Below are 13,426 nucleotides of genomic sequence, written 5' to 3'. Positions count from 1 at the left end.
CAAGTCTGAAATGACAAATGACAAATGACAAATCACTGTTGGGTAATACCAGCTACCGTTAATTATACTTTGATGGGTGTTTTTTTTATTTTACAAAATAGTAACTGGACAGCACATCAGAAAGACCATCCGCCTTTAATCCCCACTATGCTCTGATGTCATACACCCTGGTGTTGCATCATCAATGTCTGTGTGATGTTCTCGCCCTCTCTCATCTTCAGAAACCCAACGTTCGACTCAGGTTTATGCTCAGATTAGACTGAGAAGAAGAATTATGTGACCTTTAAAAACATATCTAAGAGCACAACAACACAGAAATCAGCATGAAAACCAAAACTAATGACATTTACCTGTAAAATGATGTAGTCTATATGATCATGATATGATCTCGCTCTCTTTCTCTCTCTCTCTCTCTCTCTCTCTCTCTCTCTCTCTCTCTCTCTCTCTCTCTCTCTCTCTCTCTCTCTCTCTCTCTCTCTCTCTCTCTCTCTCTCTCGTTATGATTTATTCTACTTCTGTCTTGATTTTCGCCAGAAGTGATGCTCCATGTTGTGGTTTATTGTAAGCATTGGGCCTTTTTTATTTGAGAGGCAGACAGCATGGAAAAGTCTGGTTTTCCCATCACCCAATCTCAAGCGGGTGCTGATATCCTCCCAACAACACACGCACAGGCACGCAGGCACTCACACACACACATGCGCGCACACACACACACACACACACACACACACACACACACACACACACACACACACACACACACACACACACACACACACACACACACACACACACACACACACACACACACACAGGAGAGAGGACCAGAGGCCCCCCACCACTGACGCCCAGCACATGGGGATGTGTCTAGTAGTACTCTGTCCTCCACTCTCTTCCCTACACACACACAAACACACACACACACACACACACACACACACACACACACACACACACACACACACACACACACACACACACACACACACACACACACACACACACACACCACGCGCACACACACACACCCCTCCACCTAACACCCTCCTCCATTGAAAAAACAAACCCCATGCCCCAGCCACAGCAGCCAGTGCCCATAGGTTAGCGCTCTCCACCGCAATGCCAGGCCATGGCACATTCCTGACGTTATTAATGCACTGTAAATGACGACATAGGGAAGGATGTGGCAGACACTAATACACTGGCATGACCACACAAACATCTCACATCTCCCTCTTTCGTCAAAGAGAAGGAGAGAGAGAGAGAGAGAAAGAGAGGAAGGGAGAGGGAAAAAGAGAGAGAGAGAGAGAGAGAGAGAGAGAGAGAGAGAGAGAGAGAGAGAGAGAGAGAGAGAGAGAGAGAGAGAGAGAGAGAGAGAGAGAGAGAGAAAGAGAAGTAAAGAGATATGCAACTGTCGAAGGCTTCATAATCTTGCTCAGCAAGACTCCGTGCTGTTTAGATGGGGGGTGGGGGTGGGTGTGGGGGGGACACGTTGGGTGTTGGGGGGTTGGGTGTGTGTGTTGGGGTGGTGTGTGTGTGTGTTGGGGTAGAAGTTGTGTGTGTAGGGGGGGTGGGGGGTGTGTGTGTGGGTGGTGTGTGTGTGTGTGGGGGTGGGGGGGAGTTGTGTGTGTGTTGTGGGGGTGGGGGGCTGGTGGGTTGTTGGCGGGGGGGGCATGTTGGGGGTTGTTGGGGGGCTGTGGGTGCATGTTGCGGCAGGTCGGAGGTGATATTGACATCAAAGACAGGGGAGCAGAAAAAAGAGAAAGGGCAAGATTGTGTGTGTGTGTGTGTGTGTGTGTGTGTGTGTGTGTGTGTGTGTGTGTGTGAGTGTGTGTGTGTGTGTGTGTGTGTGTGTGTGTGTGTGTGTGTGTGTGTGTGTGTGAGAGAGAAAGAAAAAAAAGAAAGAAGGAAAGAAAGAAAGGAAGAAAGAAAGAAAGAAAGAAAGGGGAGGAGAGGAAGGAGCGGAGGAGGAGAGGGGAGGAGAAAAGAGGAGAGGAGGAGGAGGGGGGGAGCAGACGAGAGGAGAGGGGAGGAGAGGAGAGGAGAGGAGAGGGGAGGGGAGGAGAGGGGAGGGAGAGGGAGAAGAGAGCTGCTGGGCGAGAGATGAAAACCGCTCTTTGTGTCATTGACACACTTTTTAGGAGCAGCAGGAGGAGAGAGAGAGAGAGAGGGAGAGGGAGGGAGGGAGGGAGGGAGAGAGAGAGAGAGAGAGAGAGAGAGAGAGAGAGAGAGAGAGAGGGAGGGAGGGAGGGGGTGGGGGGCGAGGCTAGTGCTCCTTCAGCTGACTCGACTCTTTCCTGCTCTCCAATCTCTCTGATGACTCCCAGATGTTTAATAAAGTGAGGAAGACCACTACTTTGCCATTAGCCTCGCTTTCTTTCTTTCCTTCCCTGTCCATTCTTGTCTTCTTTTCTTCTTTGTCTGTTGACCTTTCTCTTTTCTTCAGTATCTCTGTCTCTCTCTCTCTCTCTCTCTCTCTCTCATTCTATCTCTGACTGTCTTTTTTCTCTGTTTCTCCTGACTTTCCTTTCTTTGCATTCCCCAGTCCCCCATTCAGGCCCGTTTCAAGGTATTTGGGGGCCCTAGGCAAAGAGAGACTTGGGGCCCCTCTGTTCTTTTCAGGGTAATGGCGAGGGTTCCCCTCGAGACAGAGAGAGAGAGAGATTTTGATGGCAGCATCATTGCATTTTTTGGTCATTGAATTTGGGGAGGTTTCGCCTCACTCACTAAGTTGTCATTGCTATCATTTGAATACAAGTGCATAACAAGCCCTTACCATGGGGCCCCCTTTTCACATTGGGGCTCTAGGCAATTGCCTAGTTTGCTTGCCTGATTGTGACAGGCCTGCCCTCACTTCTCTTCATGGGCCAGGCCTTGACACCCAGGCTTGCCTGCAGCTTGCCCATATCTCTGTATCTCTCTCTCTCCTTCTCTTTCTCTCTCTCTCCCTCTCTTTCTCTCTCTCCATCTGCCTATCTATGCATCTTTTCCTCCCACTCTGCCTTTCCCATTAGGCTTCAGACCTCTGCTCCTCTCCTCTGTCTCTGTCTCTCTTTTTTCTCTGTCACTTCCCCCTATCTAGCCATCTCTTTCTTTTTCTTCTTTCTCTCCCGTAAGGTTTCACACCTCTGTGTCTCTGGTGACCCTCCATGTCAGATGGTAATCGCCTCCACTAAAATAAATACATCCCCAGCTTAGACTTGGACTATCTCTCTCTCTCTCTCTCTCTCTCTCTCTCTCTCTCTCTCTCTCTCTCTCTCTCTCTCTCTCTCTCTCTCTCTCTCTCTCTCTCCTCCCTCTCTCTCTCTCTCTCCTCCCTCCACTGCTCGCCACGGTAATGGATGGAGTGCAGGCCTGTCATTCACCACTTTGGCTAATGGCTCAGCTTTTCTCCTTCAGTCGATAGCCACCCATTCATGTTACGGGGCTTGGGGTGGGTGGGTGGTTTGCCTATATGGCTGGGGTTGTGATATGATCATGAATGCATAATGGATAAAAAGATACCAGTGGGACTTGCTCGAAAGGAAAGATCAACCCTACAGGCATGCGCAATTTCAGGATTGGATAATGGCTTGGGAGTAAGGACCCCATGGAAGTCAGAGTAAGGCCAATCCCACTGACCTCTGTGTTCCACTTTTACACAAAGATGGCTACTCAAGGAAGCCTTTCACACACATATCACCATTTGCATAGTTCCAAAATAGTTCCAGGAAGTGAGTATCGAACACAGAAAGTGCAGTAAAGGTAAACGTAATTCATCTTATAATTAATTTTTCATTGCATGTTATGTTGTGGTTCTGTGTTAGTCTCTAATGAAAAGAGGCGCTGCCTAGAATTATTTCAATCTACATGAATCATGCCACCAACCGACTTCCTGTATCCCAGTTGTCACAATTCCATGGCACTGAGTAAGGCTATGTTCTACCAATAAAAATATGGTCACTCAATGTTTAGCACATTCAAAAAATTTTTTATGTGCTATACATACCTATAATATAGCCTGTTATTATCTTTTGACAAGGCATCCTTTGTGGGGTTATTTTTCATTGCTTAAAGGTGTTCTGTGCAGGAAATGGTCAAAAAGGTTCTGCAACTATGCTGCTCATTGAAACTGGGTTGCCTATTACCAGATTTGACCTTTTCATGGAGGCTTACTAAATATTAACTGATATTTTCTAGTATGGCGCAAGTACAGTCATTTTTGCAGCTATAAAGGTCTAATTATGGAAATTCAAAATGGCGGACCATGGAGAAGATCCCCCTTTTCATGTATGAAAAGTGCAATTTTCCCAGTCATAATGAATACTTAGAATTGTAAGTATTCATGAAAAAGGTAACATTAGTGAATAGGTAGCATGAATTCTGGAAATAAACAATTAAAAATCTTACACAGCGCACCTTTAAAGCCATGTTTATTATATCTGCCCTGCATGATCTCTTCCTCTAAGACAACGTTGGATTTCCTTCCTCCCTCCATTGCAGACTGAGGGAGAGAACTTTGGGTGACCTTCTCCAACACTCTACACACACACACACTCCACAGCTTTGACTTCACTCCTGCAAATACAAACACACTTAATGAAGCTCTCCCAGACAGGGCTGGGGTTCCTGACTGAGCAACACCCCCCTACAAAATGCACGCACACATGCAGGCACGCACGCACACAGACACACACACCAACCATACACATACACACACACCACACAACAACCACACACATACACGCACAGGCACAGGCACAGGCACACGCAAACGCAAACGCACACGCACACGCACACGCACACGCACACACGCACACACCTTCACAACGCCACTTCTGTTCATGTTTGTGACATGGTGTGTGGGTGTGGTAGAGAAAAAGAAAAACACTGTGTGCAGTTTCTCAGGGGTTGTGCACTGCCATGAGTCAACAAGGGGCTCTGCAAAGTGCCGTCTGTCTGACAGTAATAGTGCTCCCAGCTCCCACGCTTCCTCAGATCGATCATGGCCTCCCTCTGGCCGCACCGCTGCTCCGACCCCGAGCCAGACATGTGTGTACTGTACCGTATGTATGTGTGTGCCCCTGGGGGGCTTTTTTCAAGAGAGCATAGGGCCTCGAAACACATGGAGCCCTGCTCAGATTATGTCACATTCAATGTTACTTATTCAACTGACGTCACCCCGAATGAAAGTGAATGTTCTGTCTGTGTGTGCAGTACAAATGTGTATGGGTGGAAATTGAGGTTTTTTTTTTTTTTTTTAAAGATGAAGGATGTAGTGTCACCTACGTCACCATGGGTGGGTCACTCCCCAGGCATGCGTAAGTATTTAGGTACATGCACCAAAGCTACATTGTACAGTAGGCTATACTTGCCTGTAAGCCATGGGAAAAGCTCAAAAGGCATTTGGGTCCTTTTAAAAGATAATTAGCCTAATACTTTGAAGCGCTGGCTCTGGAGGGGATTTTAGCTAGTGCTGCCCCTAATTCACCTTAGCGTGTCGTCCAGCGCAGAAACTACATTCCTCAGGTTCTTCATTTCCAGGAACTCACAGGGAGGGGTGTGTGTGTGTGTGTGTGTGTGTGTGTGTGTGTGTGTGTGTGTGTGTGTGTGTGTGTGTGTGTGTGTGTGTGTATGTGTGTGTGTGTGTGTGTGTGTGTGTGTGTGTGTGTGTGTAGGGGTGTGTGTTGAGGGGGGGGGGGGCAACACAATCACACGGCAACTTTGCTTTGAACGCGTGGGCACACAGCAGGTTTCTGTGTGATCTCTGATCTCCTGCGTACACAGAGCACTGTCAGCACATCTTGGGGGCTGAATGTGGCAGGAGTCCAAGATGGAGGAGAAAAGAAAACTGCCATCTCTTGGCCCTGCTACCATATCATGAAGAGCACAGAGGACAAAATGCACATTATTTCAAACAAACATAGCATGCAGCATGCAACAACCATCTAGCACAGATTTTTTTTTTACAAATCCAGAATGTCCAGTTTCTTCCAAACAGTCAGTTCTACGTTGAACCATTAGCCATGTATTGTCAGAGATGATGAAAGAGGTACTTACAGTTGAGGACGATATTATTAGCCCCCCTCCTGAAATTAGACATATCTCTTCATTGATCATTGAGAATGATCATTATTAATAAATGTATGTTATTCTGGAAACGAATACACCATGGAGATAGTATCCAATAAGTTAAATTTGGACTTTTACATTTTCACAATGAGTTTAAACAAAAAATGTAAAAATGGCAAGGACAAAATCATTAGCCCCCTTATCAATACAGTGCCATTTATGAACAAAAATTGACACCAGGCACTTTGATTAGTTGTTAACTATGTTGGCACATGTCCAACCAGGGATTTTGGTCCATTTTCTTCATTGCAAATAGTTAAGCTGGTCCATATTGCATGGATGTTGAGGATGAACATTCATATTCAGCAGTCTTCAAATACTATCTGAAGGATTGAGGTCTGAACCGCTCCATGACCGTGGTTTTAATATCCTTGAAGAACATTTGAACTATTTTGGATGCAAGTTTTGGGTTGTTATCTTATTGAAAGATCCAGTGAAGATCTTAACTCCCTCTATGAGCATATTTTTACAAGGTCACTTTCCACATTCTATCATAATTTTCAGTTTTTATGGTGCCGTACACCTAAAAAAGGTTTCCTGTGGCTGAGGCTGCCACAGAATGATGCATCCACCACCATGTTTAATTGTGGAAACCATCTTATAACGATCCAAGGCCTATCCCTTTCTTCACCTGACAGAAGCAGAATTCATGCATCAAAGCAGGTGCAATTGAATATCATCAGATGAAAGCAGAGACGTTCAAAACTCATTTTTGACTTTCGAATGTTCACAGGTAAAGCTCAATAACACTCTGATATGCACTGCCTTTAGTAAAGGGGTTCTTCTGTGATGATGGCTCCAAAGCCCAATATGATGACAAGCCCTAACAACTGTCTTTCTTTGGGGGGAAAAAACCTCCAGGTGAGGCCAGGTCAATAACAATCATCTAGGCAGGTGTCCAATGCTTCTTTGGTCTAATGAGGCTAAGCAGTTTCCACAGTTACACATAGTGGAAGGGCATCAAGTTTAGTCTGTTATTCAGCCTCAGACACAGGGAGTCTGGGTCTGAATCTGGATTGCTGGGTCTTCCAACAACATTGTAACCCAAAGCATACATTTAGATTAGTTCAGAGGTTCTTCAAGGACACTAAAACCATGATATTGGAATCACCCGCTCATATTCCAGTCCTCAATCCCACTGAGAGTCTGTGGTTAATGTCTATGCTCAGCATCCATGCGATTTGGACCAGCTAGAACACTTTGCAGTGAAAAAATGGGCCAAAATCCCTAGTGGGGCACGAGCCAACCTAGGTAGCAACTTATCAGAGCCTGTTGTCAGTTTTGGTTCATAAATGGTGCCATATTGACTATTAATGATCAGGGGGCTAATAATTTTGTCCTTGTCATTTTTGCCCTTTTTGTTTAAAATCATCGTAACAATAGAAAAATCCAAATTCAACTCATTGAACATTATCTCCATCAGTGTATTTGTTTCCAGAATAACAGAAACGGTGAATAATGGTAATTCTTACTGAGAAATCAAGAGAAATGTCTAATTTCAGGAGGGGGGCTAATAATATCGTCCTCAACTGTATTTTCATGGCGTTATACAATGTGTCTGTCTGGTTTTTATTATCTTTCGCCAAACCACCTCTGTGAAGCAAATTAAATAAATGAATGTGACATAGCAGTGATATAACTCCTTTTCCATCATGTGTGACGCAAAACCTTTTAATGTGCATCGCTTTAAATCGATTTATGTGTTTGATGGAGAAAGCCCTAGTTAGTCATCTATGCCCATTTTTCAACCTATTACGCTTGAAAACAAGGAAGGGCAGCGTTAACGGTAGCCTCAGATCATATATCAAGTTTATTGTTTACCGTAAGCATACGAGTTGCAAAACACCTTGTTGACCCCTCCTGCTCACAGCTTTGTTCCCAAGTTTGACTCCAGCAGAGAAGTTCGTATTACTAAAAAAAGGCAAACATCACTTTCTAGTCTTATTGTTGGGGTCTAATTATTATATGCAATGTGTGCATTATGTAGGCTAATGAATATTGTTGTGTATTGTTCTCCTGCATTAGAGTCTATATACTTGAACAGATATATGCATGTATGAACAAAGCAATAATATACAGCAAGTGTTTGTCTTGTTACTTCCTTTTTTCTGGGGAAAGGTGAGCTTTAACTTCTCCTTTTCCACGTCATTTATAGCACTTTACAGCACTTTACAGTGTTCCTGTAAACCAGGGATGTCAATGTATAGGCCTAAGAAGTGTTGCCTTTGAGTGCAATTTTGAGTACACAAGGCCGGCCTGCAAATTCAATTTTAGATTTTGTCCACCTGTGAACTTCAGTTTGACACTCCTGCTCTTGACGGAGCCGCCTTCCTCAAGCTAACAAATACCAGGGTATCAAAACATCCACATCGACCCCGCTGTGGCCTAATGCCTTGGGTACACCAAGCGTGACCTACGCTACCTGAGCGGCGGAAGTCATTATTTTTCTATAGAGGGAAGGCGAATAAAGCTACCAGAGCGAATTCGCCAGGAGCGAAGCGAACTGAACGACCAGAGCGAATTTTAGCGATTAAAGTCAAGCTAATCTTATGGTAATGAGCCATGGCGAAAACCAATTGGAACGGTCATATCTCTCAATGTCCCTGGCTGTCAAGCCAGAGCCGTTATTGATTAGCTTAATCAAGCATGTCAATGCTGCGTCCAGAGTGAATAAAGCGAATTCATGGCGAAACTTCTTCAACCACATCTGGTACCTGGGTCGCAGGTCGCGCTTGGTGTACACAAGGCATCACGGTGGGGAGCTGGGTGGCTTCGCTGGCGACCCAGGTTCGCATCCAGCCTGGGTCATTTGCCTGTCCTGTCAAAAATAAAGGCAAAAAAGCCCTAAAAAATATTTTAAAAAACATCCACATTGAAATGAATGTGAAAAAATAAGGTTGCCTACTGTATTGTTCTCAAGCCAAGTCTTATGACGTTGGACTGAGATTAGATCAGATACCATTTTGTGGAAGCTAATATGGGTGAATCCCATTACACCCCTTAGCCCTACGCCTTCCCCCTTTGCCTCCCTTTTTCACGTCCACGTGTAGGGGTAGTGGCATCCCGATTCACGTTCAGACAGATGAGTAGGGGTACGGCGAAGGGCTTTCCACCCCTCCGCATGGAGATTTTCCAACACCAGACTCCACGATGGAGGGCTACGACAGGTTTCCCTGAATGCATTGCGAATTCATTTAAAAATTGGCGGCAAGCCGCGGCACCCACAACAGCACACAAGTTTAAGTATTTTCGCCGCAATTGACGGTTTTAAAGTGGTAATAATTATTCCATTGTACTAAGTTTAACATTGTCCTAATGTGTGATGGCCCTTTTCTCCGTGAAACGCACATGAAAAAAATCACTATTAACGTCAACCTAATGCATGGAATTAGTGACAGCTGTGAGTGTCATTCCATGATTGTTGAAGGGGTATCCCAATTCGTAGCGTTTGTGTTTCAAACCCTACACCTTACAGCTTTGTTGGAAAGCACGAGGGGCATGGGGAAGGCGTAGGGGTAGGGGATAGAGATTAGTAATGGGAAAGGCCCTAAGACATATGGAGGAACCCTCTGCTTCATTAGTATGTTTACTGACTTACTGTACTAGCCGACTGAGTGACGGACTGAGCCCAAAAAAGAAAACACACTTCTACAGTATATTATTGAGATGAGATTGACCTGGATGTTTATAATCTCTCTCCCTGGATTTACACCCGACCAGGCTTTCTTTTTCTGTACTCTGTTTCTCTTTTATCATTTGTTGGTCTCTTTATTTCTCTCTGTGTGTCTGTGTCTGTGCCTGTGTCTGCGTCTGTGTCTGTGTTTGCATCTCTCTCTCTCTCTCTCTCTCTCTCTCTCTCTCTCTCTCTCTCTCTCTCTCTCTCTCTCTCTCTCTCTCTCTCTCCACACTGGACCCTTATCTTCTTCTATTCCGCACCCCTCATTAAGAAGTCCATTCTCTGATGAGCCTCTGTAGTCCATTGGCCCTAATCCCATCCCAGTGTAAATGCTCTCCGCTATCCTACAGGCATTTCTGCCCTGCGTGAGCGTGACGCATGGGCCTGCTGTGTGGGAGAGATAGCATGGCCAGGACCAGGCTGTGACGTCGGAGGTTATCTCTCCCCTCCTCTCCCCTCCTTTTCTCTCCCCTCCTATCCCTGCCTCTCCTCTCCTCTCCTCTCCCCTACTCTCCTCTCCTCTCCTCTCCCCTACTCTCCTCTCCCCTCCTCTCCTCTCCGGAACCCAGAGCCGATGATGGTGTGCCAGCCAGGGCAACCTGACTACCAGAGTCTCTCTCTCTCTCTCTCTCTCTCTCTCTCTCTCTCTCTCTCTCTCTCTCTCTCTCTCTCTCTCTCTCTCTCCTCTCTCTCTTCCTCTCTCTCTCTCTCTCTCTCTCTCTCTCTTCTCTCTCTCTCTCTTCCTCTCTCTCTCTCTCTCCTCTCTCTCTCTCTCTCTCTCTCTCTCTCTCCTCTCTCTCTCTCTCTCTCTCTCTCTCTCTCTCTCTCTTCCTCTCCCTCTCTCTCTCTCTCTCTCTCTCTCTGGGTGTCTGCTGCCTGCCTGTGTGAGTGTGTCTGTCTACAGTATGTGCCTGTGCAGCTGGGACCCATCTCCCATGTCCATACGTCATAGCCAGAAACAGAGCAATGCTGTTGGACGTGTTTTTGGGCTGTGTGACCTTGTGCAATGGTTGACTGTTGCCATTGGGCTGATACATTTGTTTGAACACGCCTGAGGATTGTCCATCTTTCAGCACCTTTGAAAGGGGACATTTGTGTGCATTCCAGTGCAGCCGTGCGGCACAGTATTGCGTTTAATGGCATTAACTGAACTATGACCTACATAACATGTCCCCAGATCACTACTACCTGCTTTTCAACACAAAGAGATTAAAATGTACTGTAGGCCTTTGTCCTACAGAAAACAGCACGCCCTATAATGATATTGCTGTCGATTGAAGCCCTCAAATCATTACATTACATTTAGCAGATGTTTTAATCCAAAGCGATTTACCCGAGAGGATATAACAGCATACGTTACAATGTGTGGGGACAATATGGAGAAGGTCAGCTCTGTTGTTGCTGAGTTTGTCAAGAAGGTAAACTTCCTCGGAAGAGATTTCATCTGCCAAATAATATTACGTAATAGACTTTTGTCAAAATTTGGTTTCGACTGAAAATGGTCTTCATCACACCTCCTTTATCTTGTCCAAATTATGGTCCAAATGTTTTTTTCTCAGTTTCAATGTTGTCGTTACTGCACTTTGCCTTGATAGAAAGGAGTTGTTTTCTGCAAAATAAGAATCCAGAGACGAGAAGCCACTTGCATAGTATTAACTAGAAAATGCATAGAGATGAATTACTACGTGTTCTCCATCTATGCATCAGTACAAATAGTACAAACGATTGCATAAAAGAGGATGTTGTCAACAGACTTAATATTTTGCCTGAAGAATTAACTTAAGTGACCTCTGCAAACCCCTGATGTCTGCGTATGAAATTAAAGGAAAGCTCAGTTTATCTGTTCCACAGCTGTGAGCTCAAGCGTTGAGCTAAGTGTGTCCAAGAGAAGCATTCAGGATCCAAGCAGAGATGCTGTCAAGACGCCTACTGTGTTTCTCTGTACTCTGTCTTCCTAAGGCCTGGGATGTGCTTGCTGTGTCACTGATCTTGTGTGCGTAACCGTGTGTGAATGAGTGCACATATAGTAGGCTACTTGCTGCAGACCTATCAGAGCAACATGCACGATACTGGAGGTATCATTTAGGGGCAGATAGCCAACGAGGATATCTTAGTGTGTTTTTATTTTCCACCATAGTTTGACTGTACCATGACCTCAACATGGAGGTTTAGAAGATTGCCCCTCACGATTGTGTCAATATTGTACCGTGTGCTTGTGTCTGCATACCTTGTGTTCAGGTGTGCTGACGCGCAAAATTGCAATGCAAGGATCTGTATGTTTTTGTTTATTTGTGTGTTTATTCAGTGAGACCAAAAACTATTTTCATACTGGCATGACAATAAAGTCTGTTCTGTTCTATTCTACTCTATTCTATTCTATTATATTCTATTCTATTCTATTCTATTCTATTCTATTCTATTCTATTCTATTCTATTCTATTCTACCCTGTTCTGTTCTATTCTATTCTGTTCTGTTCTGTTCTATTCTATTCTATTCTATTCTATCCTGTTCTACTCTATTCTATTCTATTCTATTCTATTCTATTCTACCCTGTTCTATTCTATTCTATTCTATTCTATTCTATTCTATTCTACCCTGTTCTATTCTATTCTATTCTATTCTATTCTGTTCTGTTCTATTCTATTCTATTCTATTCTATTCTATTCTGTTCTGTTCTATTCTATTCTATTCTATTCTATTCTATTCTATTCTATTCTGTTCTGTTCTGTTCTGTTCTGTTCTGTTCTATTCTATTCTATTCTATTCTATTCTATTCTATTCTATTCTATTCTATTCTATTCTATTCTGTTCTGTTCTGTTCTGTTCTATTCTATTCTGTCTTTTGATTGGTGTTGTAAATGCCATTTATGCATACTTATTAGGTCGTGGCTCTTTACACCAAGCCTCATATATTTGCCTTGAGTGACCATGCACCAATCGGAAGGCATCTTCACATAATACAGTATGTAACTTGATGAGGAATATTTTCTTTAGTTGCTGTTGCAGTCTTTGAATGAAGCTGGGGTCAATGGCACCTGCCAAACCTCAAACTTACAGTAGCCCCATAATGCACAGCGTACCATCTGAGGCACGCTGTAATTGTAACTGAAATGTTAATTACCTTAGTTGTACTCTACTACAACATAACAGAGGTCCTTTAGTAGTACACTATGGGCCCTACAACTTGGTCTTTGCCAGTCTGGTGACAAGACATTTATAATGGTGTATTAATGGGATAAAAAGGATTTATTTTAAAGATGGTTTCACCACCATTTCTTTGCACCTTCTGAGTGTGTAGTATATTATCACAGCATCAAAGTCACCAGATTGGTGTGTCCATGGAAACATAACTCTCTGCTTGCCCGCCTCATTTCTGCTTTCAGCTATACCAAACACAGTTTTTGTATTGTGTGTGTGTGTGCGCCAACTTTTATATTAATGCCCGTCCACACACCTCATGGGAAGAGTGCTGAAACTGAGGCGCTAGCCAGCCCAGCCCAGGCATGAAAAGAAAATCTTTTCAAGTAAAAAAAAGAAAAAAACACATATTCACAGCTCCCAGTGAGTTTTGGTTGGAGTGGGAGAGCTGGGAGGATGTGAGACGAGACGAGACGAGACGAGAGGAGAGGAGAGGAGAG

Source organism: Engraulis encrasicolus, chromosome 4 (genome assembly GCF_034702125.1).
Source record: "Engraulis encrasicolus isolate BLACKSEA-1 chromosome 4, IST_EnEncr_1.0, whole genome shotgun sequence".
In the NCBI taxonomy this organism is placed as follows: domain Eukaryota; kingdom Metazoa; phylum Chordata; class Actinopteri; order Clupeiformes; family Engraulidae; genus Engraulis; species Engraulis encrasicolus.
The sequence above is the reverse complement of the archived record's forward strand: the minus strand, read 5'-3'. Positions refer to the sequence as shown.